Source organism: Vicugna pacos, chromosome 12 (assembly GCF_048564905.1).
Source record: "Vicugna pacos chromosome 12, VicPac4, whole genome shotgun sequence".
Classification (NCBI taxonomy): Eukaryota; Metazoa; Chordata; class Mammalia; order Artiodactyla; family Camelidae; genus Vicugna; species Vicugna pacos.
This window is the reverse complement of record NC_132998.1, coordinates 38,218,368-38,237,749: the sequence shown is the minus strand read 5'-3', so window position 1 is coordinate 38,237,749 and position 19,382 is coordinate 38,218,368. Positions and strand designations below refer to the sequence as shown.

Below are 19,382 nucleotides of genomic sequence, written 5' to 3'. Positions count from 1 at the left end.
ACAAGCATCACCACTATCTATTTCCAGAACTTTTTCATCATCCCAAACAGAAACTATCCATGAAACAGTAACTCCACATTTCCCTCTCCCTCAGTCCCTGGCAACCTCTATTCTACTGTCTCTGTGGATTTGCTTATCCTAGATACCGCATGTAAAGTGGAATCGTGCAATAAGTTTTTAACTTATGGAAAAAATAAGGGTTTTATTTTTTTGCTTTTTTAAAAAATGTATTTAAATGGAGGAAAAGTGGAATAGGAAGAAACTATCAGGGGCCATGAAAGAGCTAGAACCACACTGCTTCAAGGGGAGGGTTTCTTCTAGGAAGACAACCCTGAGAGATGGGCCTGGGAACTTGCTATGATTATGTCAAAGTTGTATCTTGAAGACACCTAATGTTCTTTATTAAAATCAGTACCAAACAAAAATATGGCAATTAAAATATATTGATCTTCTGTAGAAAGTAATTCACCAAGGAAGCTTTCTTATCACCAAATGTTTGTTTATAAACTTTGAGAATAGAATTTGCAGGCCAGCTAATGCATGTGGAATGACAGTACTGACTTCTTACTAGTAGGCATGTATTTTCAGTTCTCTTCTCAGTACTGGTAACCAAGCTTTAGTAAAGTATCTGTATCTTGTCGCAGCAGTTCTGTGAAATAAAGAATATAAAAGTATGTTTTGAGACTATAAAATACACTTAAACTAACACATGGCATAGTCAAATAAAACCCTTAATCTTGGTCTTACTACAAACATTTTCTGCACCAACTAGTTGTTTTTATGAAAGTACTAAAGACAATATCTTCCTGAAAGAATAGCAGCTATTTCTGTAAAGTGCTTTTAATATTTCTTTTAAAATGCTGAGTATGTTAAAATTAAAAATAAACCATTTAAATGTTTAATTCCAAACAGCAGAAATAATTGAAGCACTGTGTAAAGATTTTTAGAAAAAAAAAAATCAGTACCAGACGAAAGTTACCTGGGGAGAAGTGATTTTCACTTATAACTTAAGAATCATAATTCATTTCCCTCCAAATTTAATTTATACTGAGGCATGCTAGATGTGGGTACCAGAATGAAAGTTTCATCAAAGCAGGGATATTTGTCTGCTTTATTTTTTGTGCTTAAAACAGACATGGCACATGGTGGACAGAATAAGCAGATGTTGAATATTAGCCCTCCAGGATCTGAGGTTACCCAACTTTAGGGCAGGCAGCATTCAATCCTTCCATGTTACCTTAAATACCTAGAAGAATCTGTCCTCACTGCCAAAGACCTCTTAGATTGGCACAGGATTGAATCCAAGGTCCTCCTTTCAGACTGGTAATTTTGGAGATCTCAGTCCTTGCAGCTCTCCCTACCATGTTCCAGAATCCAGACTTCCCATCCTCATTTACTCTCTAAAGCCCCACAAATGATTCCCCAGGTACTCGCACACAGAACTGCAAAATCTCACCTGTCTGAACTTCCTTATGTGTCTCTTTACTTCCGTTTCTGTATCTCAAATTTTTTCACACTGCATCCTTCCCATTACAAGTGTCATTTCCCTCACAACTCAGTGATCCTCAAAATTCAGTAAGTTAATTACCAACATCATCACTTTTTATCACCTTCTTTTACTTAATGATTAAGAATTTTACTTGATGATCAATTTTTACTTAATGACTGTTATTTTAAATAAAGCCTGAAAAGCCACATCACTATATGGTAGTTATATTTTCTGTTACATGTTTAAATAAATAATTATTATAACAAAATTGTTTATCAATGGACCCCTTAAAATTGCACTGTCTACTATCATTGATAGAGGTTTTACTTTTTGGAAAATATTTCATAATCCTTAACCCAATGGCCTTAGAACCAAATTCTAAGATTTATATTTGACCAGGTTAGTGATGATTAACCCATAACACATTCCAGGCATATAGACATTTGAGGGCTTCCTACCTGAGACTGCTTTAGTTTGTTGGGATCAAGTCAGGAATAAATCCCTAGTTCTCCATTCAAACCTCTTTCCCAAATGTTACAGAGATTTCAAATAATAGCAGTCTAAAGGCTACACTAATCTTATCTTCTTTGTATTAAATCTACTCTATATGGATCCTGGGCTGGTTACTCAGGGTGCTCTTATTGGATGAAGTTACTTGGCACAACAGCATCTACACCACGTCTCATGGATCTTCCAATGCCCTATAAATCTGGTATTAGATCTTCCCTATGGATTCACTTATTATTTCCAGACTTGGCTCTCAATATTTTCTTTGACAGTTAAGACTCTTACATGTACATATAATCAGGGATGCCTTAAGTCAGGTTCATCAGAAAGTAGATCCTGAGACAAAGCTTTCTTGAAGGTTTCCTGGAAAAAGCTCTCAGAAACACCCCTGTAAGGGAGAGAGGGAAGAAGAATTAAACAGAAGGAGAAGTTGAACTGTGTTGCAGTCACAACCGCAAGCTTAGTGGATCTGGTGGAAAGTTCTGGAACTGAGAAGACTTTAGACTTGACTCGAATTCAGCAGGCAACTTCTGTACCCAACAACAGTCAGACAGAGTGTGAGTTGCCTCCAGGAAGGGACTTAACCTTGTGCCAGGCAGCTCCCTTCATTAAAGGGACCACACTGTGAACTATCAGTTGACAAAAATTCTGGCAGCTAGAGAAATAAGTGAATACTGAATACTGAAGAGGAGATCTGAGGAATGACCCACAGCATCTACCACAAGAGCTCCCTGTCTGATAATATAGGAAAACACAAACTAAATTTTTATATGAAGCAAGTTCACAGTATTTTCCATTATTTTGAAAATGTCTTTGTCGTTGTTCATCTCACTGAACTATGAGTTGGTTGAAGGTAAGGGCCACGACTTTTCGAGTTTTCATTCCTGTAATCTGGCACAATAGGTATATAGTCGCTCAAATATTGTTAATTATTGAAATGAAAAAACTGGACATTTGACACTAGTCCATAAATAAGCAAATTACAACAGATTAATAATGCATTTGATCCTTGAACAGTGCTCAAGTATGTGGGCCCTCCATATACTTGGTTCTTCTGTATGTGATGTTCCTCTGCATCTGCGGATTCAATGAACCACAGATAGTGTGGTACCGTAGTACATGTTTATTGAAAAAAATTTGTGTATAACTGGACCTGCAAAGTTCAAACCTGTATTGTTCAAGGGACAACTGTATATAAAATTACGAATTTTGCTAATAAACTTACATATGACTGTTTATATATGACAGCATTTTGTTACAAGGTGTGATGACTTATATGCTAACCCAGGGGTTTTCGAACGTGTAACCACTTGAGGGTTGAGGGAAGAAATGGCTGATTCTTCCCCAAACCTCCTCTGCAACTAGTATAAGACTGATGACTTCTGTTCACATCATCCCTTCACTGAGAAAAAAGTCCAGACAAAGCCAATAGTTCTTAGCAGTTATTTCATATAATATTTACAAAGAAAACACAGTGTCTTAGTCTGTGAAGCTTGCTGTAACAAAATTTCAGAGACTGGATAGCCTAGAAACCACAGATACTGATTCCTCACGGTTCTGGCAGCTGTGAAGTCCAAAATCAAGGCTCCACAGAGTTCGTAATTTGGAGACAGCACACTTCCTGATTCATAGATGGTTGTCTTTTTGCTATAACCGATATGGCAGAAGGTGCAAGGGGCCTTCACTGGGACCTCTTTTATAAGAGCACTAATCCCATTCATGAGGGCTTCACCCTCATGACCTAATCACCTCCCACAGACCCCACCTGCTAATACTGGGGATTAGACTTCAACATGTGAATTTTGAGGCACTGCAAACATTGCATCTATAGCACACTTTACTGCAAGTTCTTGTATTTACAACTCTAAAATAAGAAAATATACAAATTAGATGTATCATGTCTTTTTTTTTTAATTTGGCTCTTCAAAAGATTTAAAAATATTTTTAAAAAATTTTATCTAGTTTCCTAAAATGAAGTTGAGGCTAGTGATTTTAGATCTTTCTTCTTTTTTAATGCATGCACTTAAATGCTATAAATTTCTTTTTACCCTTGCTTTTTCCTGCATTCTACAAATTTTGATAAGTTGTCTTTACATTTTCATTCACTCAAGTTATTTTTTATAATTTCTATTGATTCAAACATTTGTCTTCTTTAATTCAAAAGTTACTTAGAAGTGATGTCTTATCTCAAATATTTGGACATTTGCCAGCTGTCTTTCTGTTTGATTTGTATTAACAATTCCATAGGTCTGAGAGCATATTTGGTGTGTTTTCTATCCTATTAAATTTGTTAAGGCATATTTTATGTCCCAGAGTGTGGTCAATCTTGGTGAATGTTTATGTGAGCTTGAGAAGGATGTGAACCCTGCTACTGTTGGCTGGAATATTCCATAAACATAAGTTAACTCTAGTTGATTAATAGTAATATTCAGGTTAAATATACCCTGATTTTCTGATTGATGATCTATCAGTTACTAAAAGAGTGTTGTTGAAGGCTTCAGCTATAGTGGTGAATTTGTCTATTTCTCCCTTCAGTTTTAGCCTCCTTTTTTGACACTCTATATTGTTAAGTAAACCTTTAAGAGAAATTAAAATGGACTCTTTTATCATTAGGTAATGTCTGTTTGTCCATGATAATTTTCCTTGTTCTGAAATATGCTTTGTTTAAAATTAATACAACTACTTTAGTTTTCTTTGGATAATTATTAGAATAAATGTCTATTGCTCCATCCTTTTTAACCAATCTGAGATTTCATTTTTAAAGTTGGTTTCTATCAGACAACATACATTGAGTCTTGCTTTTTTATCCACAATGACAATCTCCAAATTTTAATGGATGCTTTCACCACTCACACTAGAGTTGTTCTTGATATAGTTGGATTAATATCTAACATGTTTATAACTTTGGTCTACTTGTTGAATCTGTTCTCCACCCCCACTCCCCCGCCTCTTCTGCCTTGTTTGGCTTCTAAATGAGTGTCTTATATGATTCCTTTTTACCTCGTGTCTTAGCACATAAATTCATTTTTTAAAATGTAGTGGTTGTCTTACATTTTCCAAAATACATTTTTAACTAATCTGATTGTTGCTCAAATGATGCCATCCTGCTTCACTTGTAGTACAGGTACCTTAGATGTTTCCAGTCCTTCCTTCCTCTCCCTGGGACATTGCTGTCATTCATTATTTATCCATACACTATGATCACACGGAACATTGTTACTACTATTGCTTTAAACAAAGTTATCTTCCATAGCAAATAAAAATAAGAAAAATAAATTTTTTTTTCATATGAAACTTTAGGTAAATTCAAGTTTGTGACTTATCTTCCTTCTGGTTAAAGAAATCTTTTGAGTTTTTTTGCAAGTATGCTGGTAATGAATTTCTTCAGCTTTTGTTTGTCTTAGAAAGATTTTATTTCTCTTTCACTTAGGAGAGTAATCCTTCTGTATATAGAATTCTTGGCTGGTGGTGTTTTTTTTTTTTTCCCCTTTCAACACTTTGAAGATTTAGCCTACCTTCTTCCTTGCATAATTCCTGTTGAGAAGTCCATTGTGTTTTTGTTCCTTCCTTAAGTAAGGTGTATTTTTCCCCCTCTGGATTCTTTTAAGATTTTTTTCTACCCCCCTCTCTCTTTATTTGGAGAGAGAGTGTTTCTGGTATTTATCCTCCTTACTGTTCTCCAACTTTTCTGGATCTGTGGTTTGTTGTCTATCATAAATTTTGGAAGCATCTCTGCCATTATTACTTCAAATATTTCTTTCTTCTTCTGGTATTCCAGTTATGTGTATGTTATACCTTTTGTCATTGTTCTACAGTGTTTGGATGTTCTGAGGTTTGGGAAGTTTTTTGTTTGTTTGTTTGTTTGTTTTTCTATTCCTTTTTCTCTTTGAATTTCATTTTGGAAAGTTTCTATTGACCTACCTTCAACTCACTGAATCCCTCCTCTAGTCCACTGATGAACTTATCACAGGCATTCTTCATGTCTGTTATAGGGTTTGGGATTTCTAGCATTTCTTTTGGATTCTTCCTCAGGGTTTCCATCTCTCTGCTTACTTTACCCATGTGTTCTTGCATGTTATCTACTTTTTCCATTAGAGCTCATAATGTTTAGTCAGTGATAAAAAAAATCCCCTATGATAATTCCAACATTGTCACATCTGAGTCTGTTTCTAAGGCTTACTTTGCCTCTTTAGACTATTTTTCCTTACCTTTTGGCATGCCTTGTAATTTTTTGTTGAAAGCCAGGCATGTTGTATCAGGTAATGGGAACTGAGGTAAACAGACCTTTAATGTGAGGGTCTGTGTTGATTTGTGTAGGAACTGAATTGTATGTATATCTGCTGTGGCTTTAGGTAACAAAAGTTTCAAATTCCTCTAGTATCCTTGGTCTGTCTTTGCACTTGGCTTTTGGCTTCCCTAAGTCCTCTTCCTCAGAAAGAGTCTGTACCCTGTAGCTCTTCCAGTTGTAATTCGCTGTTAACTATACTAGAGTGTTACTGTATGATGATAAGGAATGGGGAAGGAGGAGCATTCTATAATCTTATGATTAAATCTTAGTCTCTTAGTGAGCCTGTTAAGTATGGACCTTACTTAACTGTGACCTTCACAACTATTTCTCTCCTAGTATAACTTCCCCCTCCCTCTGCTTTGGTAAAACAGGACATTTAGAGGAGCTGGAGTGGTAGGAAACCCTTGCCCTCAGCTGGGATAAGGCTCTAGTAAAGTCTTTTCCCCTGGAGAGTAGACCTTCATTACAGAGAGCACACTAGACAAATTACACAATGATTACTCATCTTCTCCCCATCCCAGAACCATGAGGGGATCTTCCTTGGGTCTTCAACTTGAAACCTGGTAGAGTTTCTAGTGGAAAACCCATGAAAGTTTGGGATTTCCCTAAGACTGCAGAACCCAAGAGTTTCTTATTTTCACGCTAAACTACATTCTCCCTTCAGCAACTGGTCACAATCACCATGTAAGAGTTTCTACCAGTTTATGGCTACAGCAGCCTCTGCTCCAGTTAAGAAGATTCCAGCTATGAGTCTCTGAATTCACCTGCCTAAGCAGTATAGTGTTTTGCTGTGAAACCTCCATTTTCTGATGAGTCCAAGAAAGGTCACTGATACTCATTTTTTGCTTTGTTCTGTTTTGTTTTAATTGTCATGGGAGGTACTTCCAAGCTCTTCACATGTTGTTGCTGAAACTAGAAACGTCTTAGCTCTTTTAAGTCAGTGAATTTTATCTTTCTTTCTAGCTTCTGAAATTCTGCTGCTATAGTCTTACTTCTTTTCATTGTCCTTCCTGATGTATTTTAAGGCTCTTTTTATTATTGACATTTGTATGGGATTTAGTGAAGAAGTAGAGGTTAATACATTTGTTCAGTTTACCATCCAGTTATTTAAACTTTGCCATTATATTCCCTCAGAACTCCATGAGACATAATTTTTTCAACTAGGTCAATGTCTGTATTGCATCCTAAAATTATTATTTTGTTCACTTTTATATATTCAAGGCCAAAATAGTATTTGGTAAATAATAGGTACCTCAAAATATTTGTTAAATAATTGGATATGTGAATGACTGACTGAATGAATGGTCACTTACTTTACTGGAGTTATAGGTTTGCCGAGAAGTCTCTTCAAGTCATCTCACTAGTGATCTGCTTAGGCTGGAAGTTCTTTTGGGGTTTCATAGATGTCAGTCTGGAAGGCTTTCATGTTTCATGTTTCTGGAGTTGTGTGTTAATGTTGAAGTACTCTGGAAGAAATGACAGAGAAACCAATATCACCTAACATCCCAGTAGAAAATTTACAGGAACCTAAACAAAATGGTTTGAAGACTGTCAAAACTGGCAGAATTCACATATTTGCCCTGGTAAGATATTCTTCTTTGCAATACCTTGAGAAGGAAATAAAATGTCTCTAATATTAAGTCCTTTTTCTTATCACAATTATATCTGTATGCTTTTAAAGTGCTACATTGTTACTTTTACTGAAGAATTTCCATGTATCATTTGTTAGTCTAAAGCCTGGCATATAGGTAGTTCTTAATAAATAATATTTTCTAATTGATCAAAAAGAATGAATTTGGTTGAGGAATGTGTGTTTCTTATAGAGTTCTGCTCTTGAGCAGAAGTCAGCAAACTTTTTCTAGGTAAAGGGACAGGTATTAGATATTGTTGGTCTGTGGGCCATAAATCCTTGCTGTAACTATTCAGCATTATAGAGCAAAAGCAGCCATAGACATACGTAAATGAATAGGCATGACTGTGTGCTGATAAAACTTTATTTACAAAAATAGGAAGTGGGCTGGATTTGAGCCATGCATACTGGTTTAGCAAACCCTACACTAGAGACAATTAACCTATACTCTATAATTTTTATTTCTGTTTCTACTGAACATTCCCTCTGGGATGTCCCATTGCCACCTCAGTTTCAGCATGTTGAGAACTGAATTTATCATTATTCACCAACATAAGGTTTCCTTGTGTATTTTCTACCTCAGGAAATGATAAAACCTTCTCCTCAACTAATCAACAGTCTAAGGAGTCCTCCTGTGATACTATCCATCATCTCTTCTTTATCTCCACTGATGCTCCCCTGATCGAGATTTTTCTCTCACTATGGCACCGATATAAACTATTTTTATAATTTGTCTCCAATATTGCCTTCTTCTAATCTATTATCCAAAAAGCCACCAAAGTGATAAATGTAACTTAAGAATATGATTATATTTGTTGCTTAAAATTCTTCAAAACTTAAAAAAAGATTATGAATAAGAGGCTAAACTTTGGACATAACCTTCAGTTCAATAATTTTAATTTATTTAATTTCTGAAACAATTGAAAGACCTAGCGATGTTGGATCATGTATTTTTTACTTAGTTGAAACCTGTTCTCTCTCTTTCTCTCCATACATATATATATATATATGTATGTATATATACACACACACATACGTCTATGGGCATTGAAATTTGAGATTTCTATTCTCAATGATTCAGTGCTATCCAACAGAACTTTCTGCAATGACAGAAATGATTGATATCTATACTGTCCCAAATTGTAGCTACAAGATGCAGTGGTTATTTAGCACTTGAAATATGGCTAAAGTGACTTTGAAATTTAATTTTTAATTGTCTTTAATTGTAATTAATTAAAATTAAATGTAAATAGCCGCATGTGGCTAGTGGTTGTCTTATTGGATAATACAGAAATTAACCACACTACCTGGAATACGAGATTCATGGCAGGTTCTTGTTGAGGTCTCCAGCCTCATCTCTTACTGTGTCCTTCCATGCCCTACATGAACACCAACCACAGTGAACTGCCTGGAGAGCCCAAATGCATCACACTCTTTCATACCATCTAGCTCATTGCTTATTCTGTTTCCCCTTCCATCAATTAATGAAATTTACTTAAGTTTCAATATTTATTTAAAATATAACTTCTTAGAAAGTCTAAATTGATCTTTGCCATTTTTCTAATCCTTAGAAGTAGTTATTAATCCATTTTTGTCATTCACATCATCACACGCTTAGGACAGACTTTTCTCAAATGAACATTTAATTGTTCTTGTTTGTTTATATGTCTCTCTCCTCTTACAAGATAGTGCAGTTAGTGTATTTCTTGATAATAATGATAGTGCACCATCATTTTTAGTATCTAGCACTGTGGGCACTCTATAGATGCTAAATAAATATCTGTGGCATGAATGAATAAATGAACAGATATTTAGGACTGTGATACTAATCAATTTAAAAATGGCTACAAATCTTACAAATATCTATCCTGAAAAAAAATGATCTTCCACCAAATAAGAACCATGTTATCAGAATCTCTAAAAGTTTGATAGAGCCAATATCCCTTTCATTTTATAGGCTAACTTTTAAAAATTAAGGAATGTAAAGATAAGATTTGTAATCAGTTGTGTTTTTAAAGAAATATGATCATGGTTTCCTTTAAACTCAAATCAGTGTATCTCTATGACAGTGCACATCTATGACTATATCTCTATTTGGAAATAGTATTGCAAGTCAAAATGTGAAAAGCTGTGAATGTAAAATACAGAGCCAAGTGGTCCTGCTGTATACTTTGTCCCCATGATGGGCTTTAATTTTTACATATGAAACCGTAAAGGAAATATACTTTTTCATGCATACGTATAATTCCTATTTTGAAACTTTACAAGTTTTTAGTGAGAGAATATAAAAATTGAATGAGTTAAAATATTTTTAGTACTGTCTTACTGTCTTGAGCATAATACATATGTTATTTAAACTGCTAACTCGAGATTTCTAAATTTCTTACCAGTTGATTGTCTTTTTTTCCCTCATTGCTTTATTTTGTAAGTAATTATTGATCAAACTTGGTTGTTCTCTAAAAGAAACTTATTTGCCCATAATGCTTGTGTGGAGTTTGGGGCTATGACATGAAGGCACATAATTTATATATTTGGAGGGATGCATTACTGCATGTTTTCACTTGCAATTAAATTATACCCTGAAGATAACAGTAAATATTACTCAGCTGCCTTTTTTTAAACATGCAAAGTTCCTTGATGTATACTGTGGATTAAGATTAGAATTCAAAAGTCATTTTTTTATTCTTAAGAAAAAGAACATTAGCTTGCAGAAGGTAATTCATTTGTTGTATGGTAATTTATATTTATAAACAAAAGAAATTGCAGTAGTTATAAAACAGCTCTGCTAGACACTGAATTAACTTTATCATTTTAGAAATAATTTCTTTAAGTCCTCATTCTCACATTCATGACGAGAAAGCAGAGTCTCTTGACAGCTACATATTCTATGTGATAAGGCTAATATTATCAATAGGGTAATGGTTCTTAACCACTCAAATTATTTGATCTGACCACATATCTATTTCCCTACTCTCTTCTCATCAACACAAATACACGTCCATTGGTTTTACATGGCTAATAGGGGGAAGGTTCTGTGTTTAAGCATATATTCCCTAGGTTAACTCTTCATTGAGGCAGGCAGTTCCTAGAATTAACTGCTACTGTGACAAAAACCTAAAATACTGAGCTAAGTAGTGGGACACAAGAAAAAGATTTTTTAAAAATTCTCAAAATGGAAAGAAAACTAGTATAGGAGACTGAAAAAACCGGCAGCCTATGTCACCCACTCACAGTAGAAACGTACTGCTATAACTGACAATAGTAAATAGACCCAGTTAACTTATAGATCTGGGCGAGATGGTTTCCAGGCAAAATGTTGAAACAAGCTAGTTGCTCTTAGCAGCATATAAGTTGCTACAAGAACAATGGTCTTCTGTGCTAGACCTATATACAAATCAGAGCTTGACTACTTTATAGCTTATAAACTATGGGCCAGTTTCCCTCTGAGATTTGTAGGTAAAATCATGTTTAACAAAAGGCTCATAATCACCCCTACCTCAAAGAGTTACTGTGAGACTTCCATTTTCAGATAAGATATGCAATATGCTTGCCACAGCACCTGGAGATGAGATATGCAATATGCTTGCCACAGCACCTGGAACATCGTAACTCATTAATAGATGCCCAAACACCATAATATATTAAATGAATAAATATGTTTCAAAATGATTGCATATAACCTTTGCGATGGAATGTAACAGAGGAGCCCATCAAGCTCCATCCACTAGAATGAAAGCTTCATGAGGGATGGAACTCTGTCTTGTGCTTGTTTTATCCCAGCCTCAAAACTGAACAAATATCTGTACATGAGGTGAGTGATAAAAGAAAATGCCAACTTCTAGACAGGAAGGAAAAGGGACCCAGAAGGACCCTCCTCTTCCTTGAAGACTGCTGATTTATATGCACTTGCCTATGTTGAGTTAGTGGCAGAGATGGTGTCCATCTGAAAAGGCACACAACTTTTTAAGAGGGTCACTATATTCACCTTCAACAGTCTGGAGCCATTTTAGAATGTCATGGGTGAATATCTGGGTTTTTATATGAAATTTACCGATTTTAAATATTTTTCTAAATTCCTTTTGGAATAATCTCAAGTCTAAACAAAACACAATAGTAGGAACACACTTCCTACAAACTACCCTTTTGCTACATTTGAACTTTACTTTGCTGCTTTATATTACAATCATTATTATATCTTCAGTGTGGTGTATGTATTACAGGTGTGCATACTTTGGACTTCAGAGTCTGCAGCTGAACAAGTGAGGAAACAACTCCTCCCTCCAGTTGTTATGAGCATCTAATGCAATAATGACTCCCTGGAGGGAAAGGGTTGTTGACAGAGTGCTCCACAGAAGTAATTGATTATTTGTGCTGTTCCATAGCTCTTAAGGTAGACTAAGTTGTATTTAGGCTACCGACACTTATCTCGAAGTAATTACTGGGGTTTTTGTTGTTTCTCATTTGCATAACCACTTGGCCATTCATCCCTTCGATGGTCCATTGACTGACAGCCTAAAATGACTGCTCTTTGTAAAAGAACAAGAAAAAGTACTTAAAAAAAAAAAAACCTTCAAAAGTCCAAGTAAAGAGATTAGTTATTGAGGGTCTGTTTTGTAAAAGACTTCTGGGTGCTTTTGGGCAGTTTAGCTGCTGGTTTAGAGTGCAAATCCATATGTGTGAGGGCTTAAATCCAGGCTTTAATCTGTTAATATTTGTCTAAAGTGTGGTCTTTCTTCTACTCACCTGCCTAAAGAGAACATCATTTGATTTCCCATCAACTCATCCTTCGTAAAGCCTTGTGTTATTATTAAAAGTGATATTTTTCTAATGTCCATAAAGGCAACTTATCACTTTTTTGAAAAGAAAAGAGCTGGGGTTTTCAGGTATGTCTAGATAAAATCGGGGATACTACTTCATTATTCAAAGGAAAGAAAACCTTTTTCTGGAACAAATAATTCTTGGCATTCTTCATTTATCTGAATTAGTTTGCAATCTGTAAAAGCTTTCAGAATGGTGTTGGAGAGAATGGTGTTCTCTGATACAGGCTGATAAAAAGATAAAAAGTGTTACTTGCCAGTAGAATTATTAATTAGTTTAAGAGAAAATGCACATTACCTCTCTGTATTGACAAATATTTCATTTACATAGAAGAAAATTTGTACATTAAGGATTTTAAAACATGAAACTCATGTTAAAAGACATAAAAATATCCATGTGCCTGATCTGGAGAGAGGCATTCCTGGAGTCAGGAAAACTTACATATTCAAATTTCAGTTTTCCAGAAATAGCTGTTAATAGCTGAAAACGACGTCTACTATTTATTAATACGATCTTTATTTACACTGCATGTGTTTTCCCTGGATGATTACTCAAAATTTTGCAAGTTAGTCTGTGAATGAATACTTAAGGAAGTATTTATCACGAATCACACACACTTACTCACTTCAGGGAATTTCCATTTCATACAAGAGTGTGTTCCAGATGTGTTTTATAAGTTGCTTCTCCTAGAAACCTTGGTAGAGAAGGAAAACTCAGATCCTTAAATTGCCATCCCAGAGCAGAAGCAGTGGTCTTAGGGAGCAGAAGCCCTTTGAAATTCTTTCCAAATCTTAGCCTCCAGACACCAAGGAGAGGCAGAGTTGGTCAGGGATGAGTGAGTGAGCAAAACAAAATCTGATCTGAGGATCCAGAATTCTGGGTCAATGCATAGCGAAACATCTTCCACACACTGGTTTTTAAGAAGCAATGAAAAAATAATGCACAGATGAACTTCTGTAAAGTTCTGATGTGTTACTGTAAGTTGCTATGAAGAGACCAAGTTTGATTAATATAATTTATAATTTCTTAATGTTTCCCACCTGAAGCCTATGGTACTTCTCTAGTTGGCATTGGTTCCTTTCCAAGTAGAACTCAAAGAAAAGGTCCAATTTCAATTGAGTGGAATGAGCATTAAGACAGCTCTACTTCAAAAAAGCAACTTATGTCCTAAAGACCATAATTAACCTAAACTATTAATAGCCAGTTTTACTAGTTTCTAAAATAAAACAAGATAGTCTTACTGTTGGATTTTTTTCACCAAAATGCTTTGGTTTAGTGCTAGATTAAAAGGTAGAGTTAAATGGACATGATACATTGTTTTGGAGTTCTTCTGCTTTGGAGTAATCTGTATTTTGGGAACCAGCTTTTACTGACAGAGCCACAGAATGACAGTGTGGTTTAAAATTGCCTATGAAGCACAATGTGTTCATGAAAAAAATATTACAGAAATGCTCCATCTTTGCCATTTTGTTCAGTTCCTCTAAAAAGAGGACATGTCACTGAGGTAAGAGAGTTGACTCTTTCATACTCTTTTCACCAAAACCTCCTATCTAGTATTTGTCACAGTACATCAGTGGCAAATAACACATTTACATGGAGATGTCTTTCTTGCTGCTCCAGATGTTCACAACATCTGGAATTCATGCCACCTCATCTTCTAACCCAGGCCTTAGATCTTGGCCTTTGATCCAGTCCTTGTCCAGTTAAGACTCAGGAGAGTGTGGTACAGAGAAGAGTTCGCCTTTGCAGTCTATATTAGTGCTCTATTGCTGCCGTAACAAATTACCACACATTGAGTGGATTGAAAGAACACACATTTTATCTTACAATTCTGGAGGTCAGAGATCTGAAAATGGTCTACTGGTCTACAATGAATATGTCAGTAAGGCTGCATTCCTTCCTGGAGACGCCAGAGTGGAATAGAAGAATCAGAACATGTGTGCCTTGCAGCAGTGATAACTATCATTTGTTAAGCATTATGTGCTGTGCCCGGCACTGTGCCCAGCCAGATGGCACTAAACGACCTTCAGTTCATATGCACTGGGGTGTGCTTCTCTATTCATTCTGTTTCCTTCCATTTTTATTCCAGAACTGTGAGTGGCAGCAATTATTTGTAAATTTGTTTGCCCTCAGTAGACTTCAGGTTTTCCATCAGTTAGCTATTCTGATGTCTAAAGTAGGATTAAGGGTGGATATACAGAACAGAGAACATTTCCAAACCTATCTGGCTATTAACCTAAGCCACATCTTCCAATATAGGTTTTACTGGCAATAAAGTTGACATATCCATCCTATCACTTATCTCCTATATATGAGTATTATTTGTGATCCCCTAAAATTCCATATCCTTTCTATACAGAAATTCTGAATCTATTCATATCGCCAGCTAGGATTCAAATGCAAATCTGACACCAAAGGCCTTATTCTTAACTGTTAATCATCTTTGAATACATGCTGTAATTATTTTAAGGTTTAGACAATTTCATGAGGCAATTATCTCACACAAGTGAGAAATTCCTACCACTGCTTTATGAGTAGAAGGAGAATCAAGTAAATTAGAAATTTTTAAATACTATATAAGGTAATTTTTATATTAATCAGCTCTCAACATGTAGGGCAAATAATTTTCAATCTAATGGTTGGTTTGTTCATTTATTGATCCCTTCATTCATACATTCGATTAGTTTTTGCTTCTTACAGAAAACTATAAGGTAAAATGAATAAGACTGAATTTAGTTTTGAGCATAGCATTCATGTTTTCAAATGAGCAATGTAAGACTGAAATCCAACTGTGTCCCTGTAACTGTCAGAGCTAATATTTCTTTTTTTTCCTGATGTAGAATAACATAACCAAAGAAGATGAACTGCCTGGAACTTATCATAAATAATACCAATTCAGCTGTGTAGCCATAATTTTTACTTTTGTGACTCCAGCATGAATTGATCCTTATATCTTCTGACAGTAACATATTTCAGCATAACTCTAACAGAAAGTGTTTGAATATCACATCCCCTATAATAATAAGTAGTCAAGGTTAAGACAAAACTTTTAACTGATTTTTAAAAATTGTGGACAGGATGCTCTCCAGTATTACTAGGCTCTACTGGAAAAGCTAACTAGTAACACTTACTAAACAACTAATGACAGATTTTCTCTGTTGCAGCTGGTGATAAGTTTTATAGATCAGTAGATATTTCTCAGGACATCAAATGCAGGATGAGATCAGCCTGTCTCTAAGGGATTAGGCTGCACAGTTATTGGTGTTTTTGAGTGAAAACAGTGACAGATGTTGTATCATTCATTTTGTTGTTAGGCAGATTTATATAGGCATTGCACTACCACGTAGCTAATGTTGAAACCAGAATTTCCACATATGAAAATATACACTGTTGGTTTAGGAAGTATGAATACCTGCTGTATCATCTTATGCTGTAATAGTCAAGTAGAATGTGGAAATTTTACCCTTTTGGAAATACAACTTGGAAGGTCAGACTTTTATTTTTTTCTCAACTGCGAATTTTTCTAAGCTCTTTTATAACATAGGCTCTTTTGATATTTGCTTGAGGGTGTGACGATTTGCAGTGTAGGATCACATAATAAATGAGACTAATCTCTGGAATCAGAAAATCAGAGCCTGAGTCCTAATTCATCCAAGTGAGATGCATGTCCTTGGGGAAATCATTCAGTTTTCTAATATTTATTTGTAAATAATACATATCAGCCTCAGACATTTACTGTAAGATTTTATAAGGCATTTCTACTTATTAACATATTATTTGACATATAATAATACTTATTAGCAATTATTATTACTTTATATTAGTTAGGATGTGAGCAGAAAAAAACACAAAGTATTGAATTGAAAAGACTTTAATGAAGGAGCTAAACAGAGGTGTGTTCAGGTGATAAAGTAGAGAGAACGGCTGATCCATCCAGGAAGAAGCAATAGTTGCAGACAGTGACCATCCCTGGAGGGAAAAGGGAGGGCACTGGTATTATCAGAATCCAGGGAAATCTGTGCCCGGAGGCTGGGGTCTGAGTAAGTGCCTCAGCAGAAGCAGAGGCACACAGCCACTGACAAGGCCACAGCTGGTGGGGAAGGAGGTGAGGCAAATCACTTCTGCCCCTGCCCTGCAGATTACTCTCATTTGTCAGACCCAGTGGAAGCCAGAGACTAAAGGAAGCACCATAATGAGGTCCATAGAGGTCAGCCCTCTGGGACGCAGGACAGGGCAGAGATGGTAAATAGAGTCTAGCCAGCATGCGTTAAATTTAACAATCTCCTTCTGAGGTCCCATATCTACGGCATGAATTGTGACAATCTGGACCTGCTTGCCAAGCAAGCACTTGCTCTGTCCCATCAAGGATACAGCTGTGGCCTCCATGGAGCCCCACTGCTCTGGACGCCAATTATTGTCTCTCAGCCATGTGGAATTCTTCTTTCAAATCAAGGGTCTTGAGGTCACATCTCCACAGTACTTCCCCGTACTGGAAGCCTTCTCAGCCTGGCCTTATAATGGAAAACCATTTCCAAGGGTGGTTAATGTGAAGACAAGCTGTAGGCGTAGTCGTGTGATTCTGTTGGGTCATTTCCAATACCAGCAACTCTGAGAGGAGCAGCTAGACCGGCACCACATTTTCCTCTCCGAAAGACATACTTCTGAACACAAATAGCATTTAGTCACTTTCTAAATGGAAGAGAGTAAGTTTATCAAAACATAAGATGCTTGTCAATAGTTGCCCTTTATATCAGCACGTTTACTTTAGGAACTCTCTTTCATATGAAATGGTTGGCACTTTTAAACTGTTTCATCTACAAAAGTATTTCAAGGGGAGTAAGATCCTGGCATGGTGTGTAATTAAACAGAGAACACATTTTCATAATGTCTCTTCTCTGTTGCTGTAGAAGCAGACAGATATAATTTAAAGCCGAAAATTGAGGTAAACTTCTGACCCCACTAACTCAGAGAGCACACTTGACCTCACCGGGTGGCCAGGCTTTCATCTGTGACACTGGGATATGAGCATCTGCCCTGCTCTAGAGCTGAAATCACATAGCAGATAGGAGAATCTTGATGTAAATTATAATTTACTTGAGAAACCCATTCTTGTTTCTTTTCTTTCTCTGTGTCTCTGTCTCTGTCTCTTTCTTTTTGTCTCTTTCTGACAGTAGGAACTCTGCTATCCTCTAACTCAGGAAAAGCCTGAGGTTTTTGGTCAAGAGATATGTGAAGACTAGCTCTGAGACTTTGAGGAAGTCACATACACTAGAGAGATAATAGATGCTTTTAAAGATACATTATTTTAAAAGCCTATTGAATAAAATTTTATTTTATCCTTCTTTAATTCTCATCTTTAACTGTGCAAAGTTATTTAACTATGATCATATTCAAATATTCTTTTTTGAGATATAGTTGGTATTACAGTTCCTTGCTAAGTTAATAAAGAATAATATTGTTTCAAATAATCTGATTGATAATATTTAATGTAGTTATGCAGTTAGCATAACTTTAAAAAAACTGCTTACCCTCATCATAGAAGAAGAATGATATAATATACCAGATGGAAATCCACTTACTCCTTAGGGGTCAGGAATGCAAATAAAATAACTATGTAATAATATGGTCCAGCTGCACTTTTGGATTTAGCAGAGGTCCCAGTTGTGATGGGACATCTGAAAGATTTTTCACAACATATTTTTCCAGCTGAAATCTGTCATATCCAGATACAGGCTCTGCCAAATTACAAAAATCTACACAGATGCTAGATTTAAAAAAAGAAAGGATTTATACAAGCTAGGAATTGTTCAGTAGCTCCTCCTCCTTTCATCCCCAAAAATGCAATCCAACAACTCAGAGAAATATTGTTCAGTGAATCTATAAAATAAGCTCTGCTCTAAGAGTTTTTTATTTCTTTATATGAAACAATCAAAACCCCTGATAAAGGGTGTTTGTATATATGAGTGTGCTTGTGTGTGCAAGTGCACACCCACGCATGTAGGTGTGCATGTTGTTTCAAAATATGGACCACTGTTGGTGGCAAAAGCATATAGGAAATGTACATTTATATTTTCACTGCTGTTCAGAAGACCTCATGCCATGGCTCTGCGCCCTGGACTCTTTCACACTACAATCAGTTGGTGAAGTGAAAAATGTTATGAACTCTAAGTCAAGTGAACTGAGTTCAAATCCAGGTTCTCCCATTTTCATGCTTTGTGGCCAAGGCAACAGTCATTACACTCTCTGAACTTGAGGTTCTAAAATGAACGAAGACATGCTTAGACTAGAGAACCTCTAGGGTCTCTCTGAATTTTAAAATGTATTAGAACTTATACTGCTAATGTCAGAATTTAATTATCTGTGGCTTATGTTGCTCTCTAATGACCTCTAAATAAATGTTTTATTTTAAATTTTAATAGATTTAATTTTTTAGAGCAGTTTTGGGTTTTCAGAAAAATCATGCAGAAAATACAAGGAGTGTCTGTATACTCACTTCTCACAGTTTCCCCTATTATTAACATCCTTCATTAGTGTGGTGCTTTTGTTACAACTGATGAACGATACTGGTACATCAACTAAAGTCCATTGTTTGCATGAGGGTTCACCCTTTACATTGTACACTTTTGACAAATGCATAATGTTATGTGCCC

At 35.8% G+C, this 19,382-nt stretch overlaps 1 long non-coding RNA gene across 1 annotated transcript in view; it reads right to left on the bottom strand.

The window, feature by feature from the left end:
* Window positions 1–288: 288 nt before the first annotated feature.
* LOC140700212 (uncharacterized) overlaps window positions 289–19,382 on the bottom strand; it is a 212,893-nt gene continuing 193,799 nt past the window's right edge. Inside the window, exons 3-5 of the long non-coding RNA XR_012078537.1 lie at window positions 7,598–7,750; window positions 2,282–2,384; window positions 289–649 (exon numbers count right to left, since the gene is read on the bottom strand). This is a non-coding gene — a long non-coding RNA (uncharacterized lncRNA). The remainder of the gene's footprint in view (window positions 650–2,281; window positions 2,385–7,597; window positions 7,751–19,382) is intronic.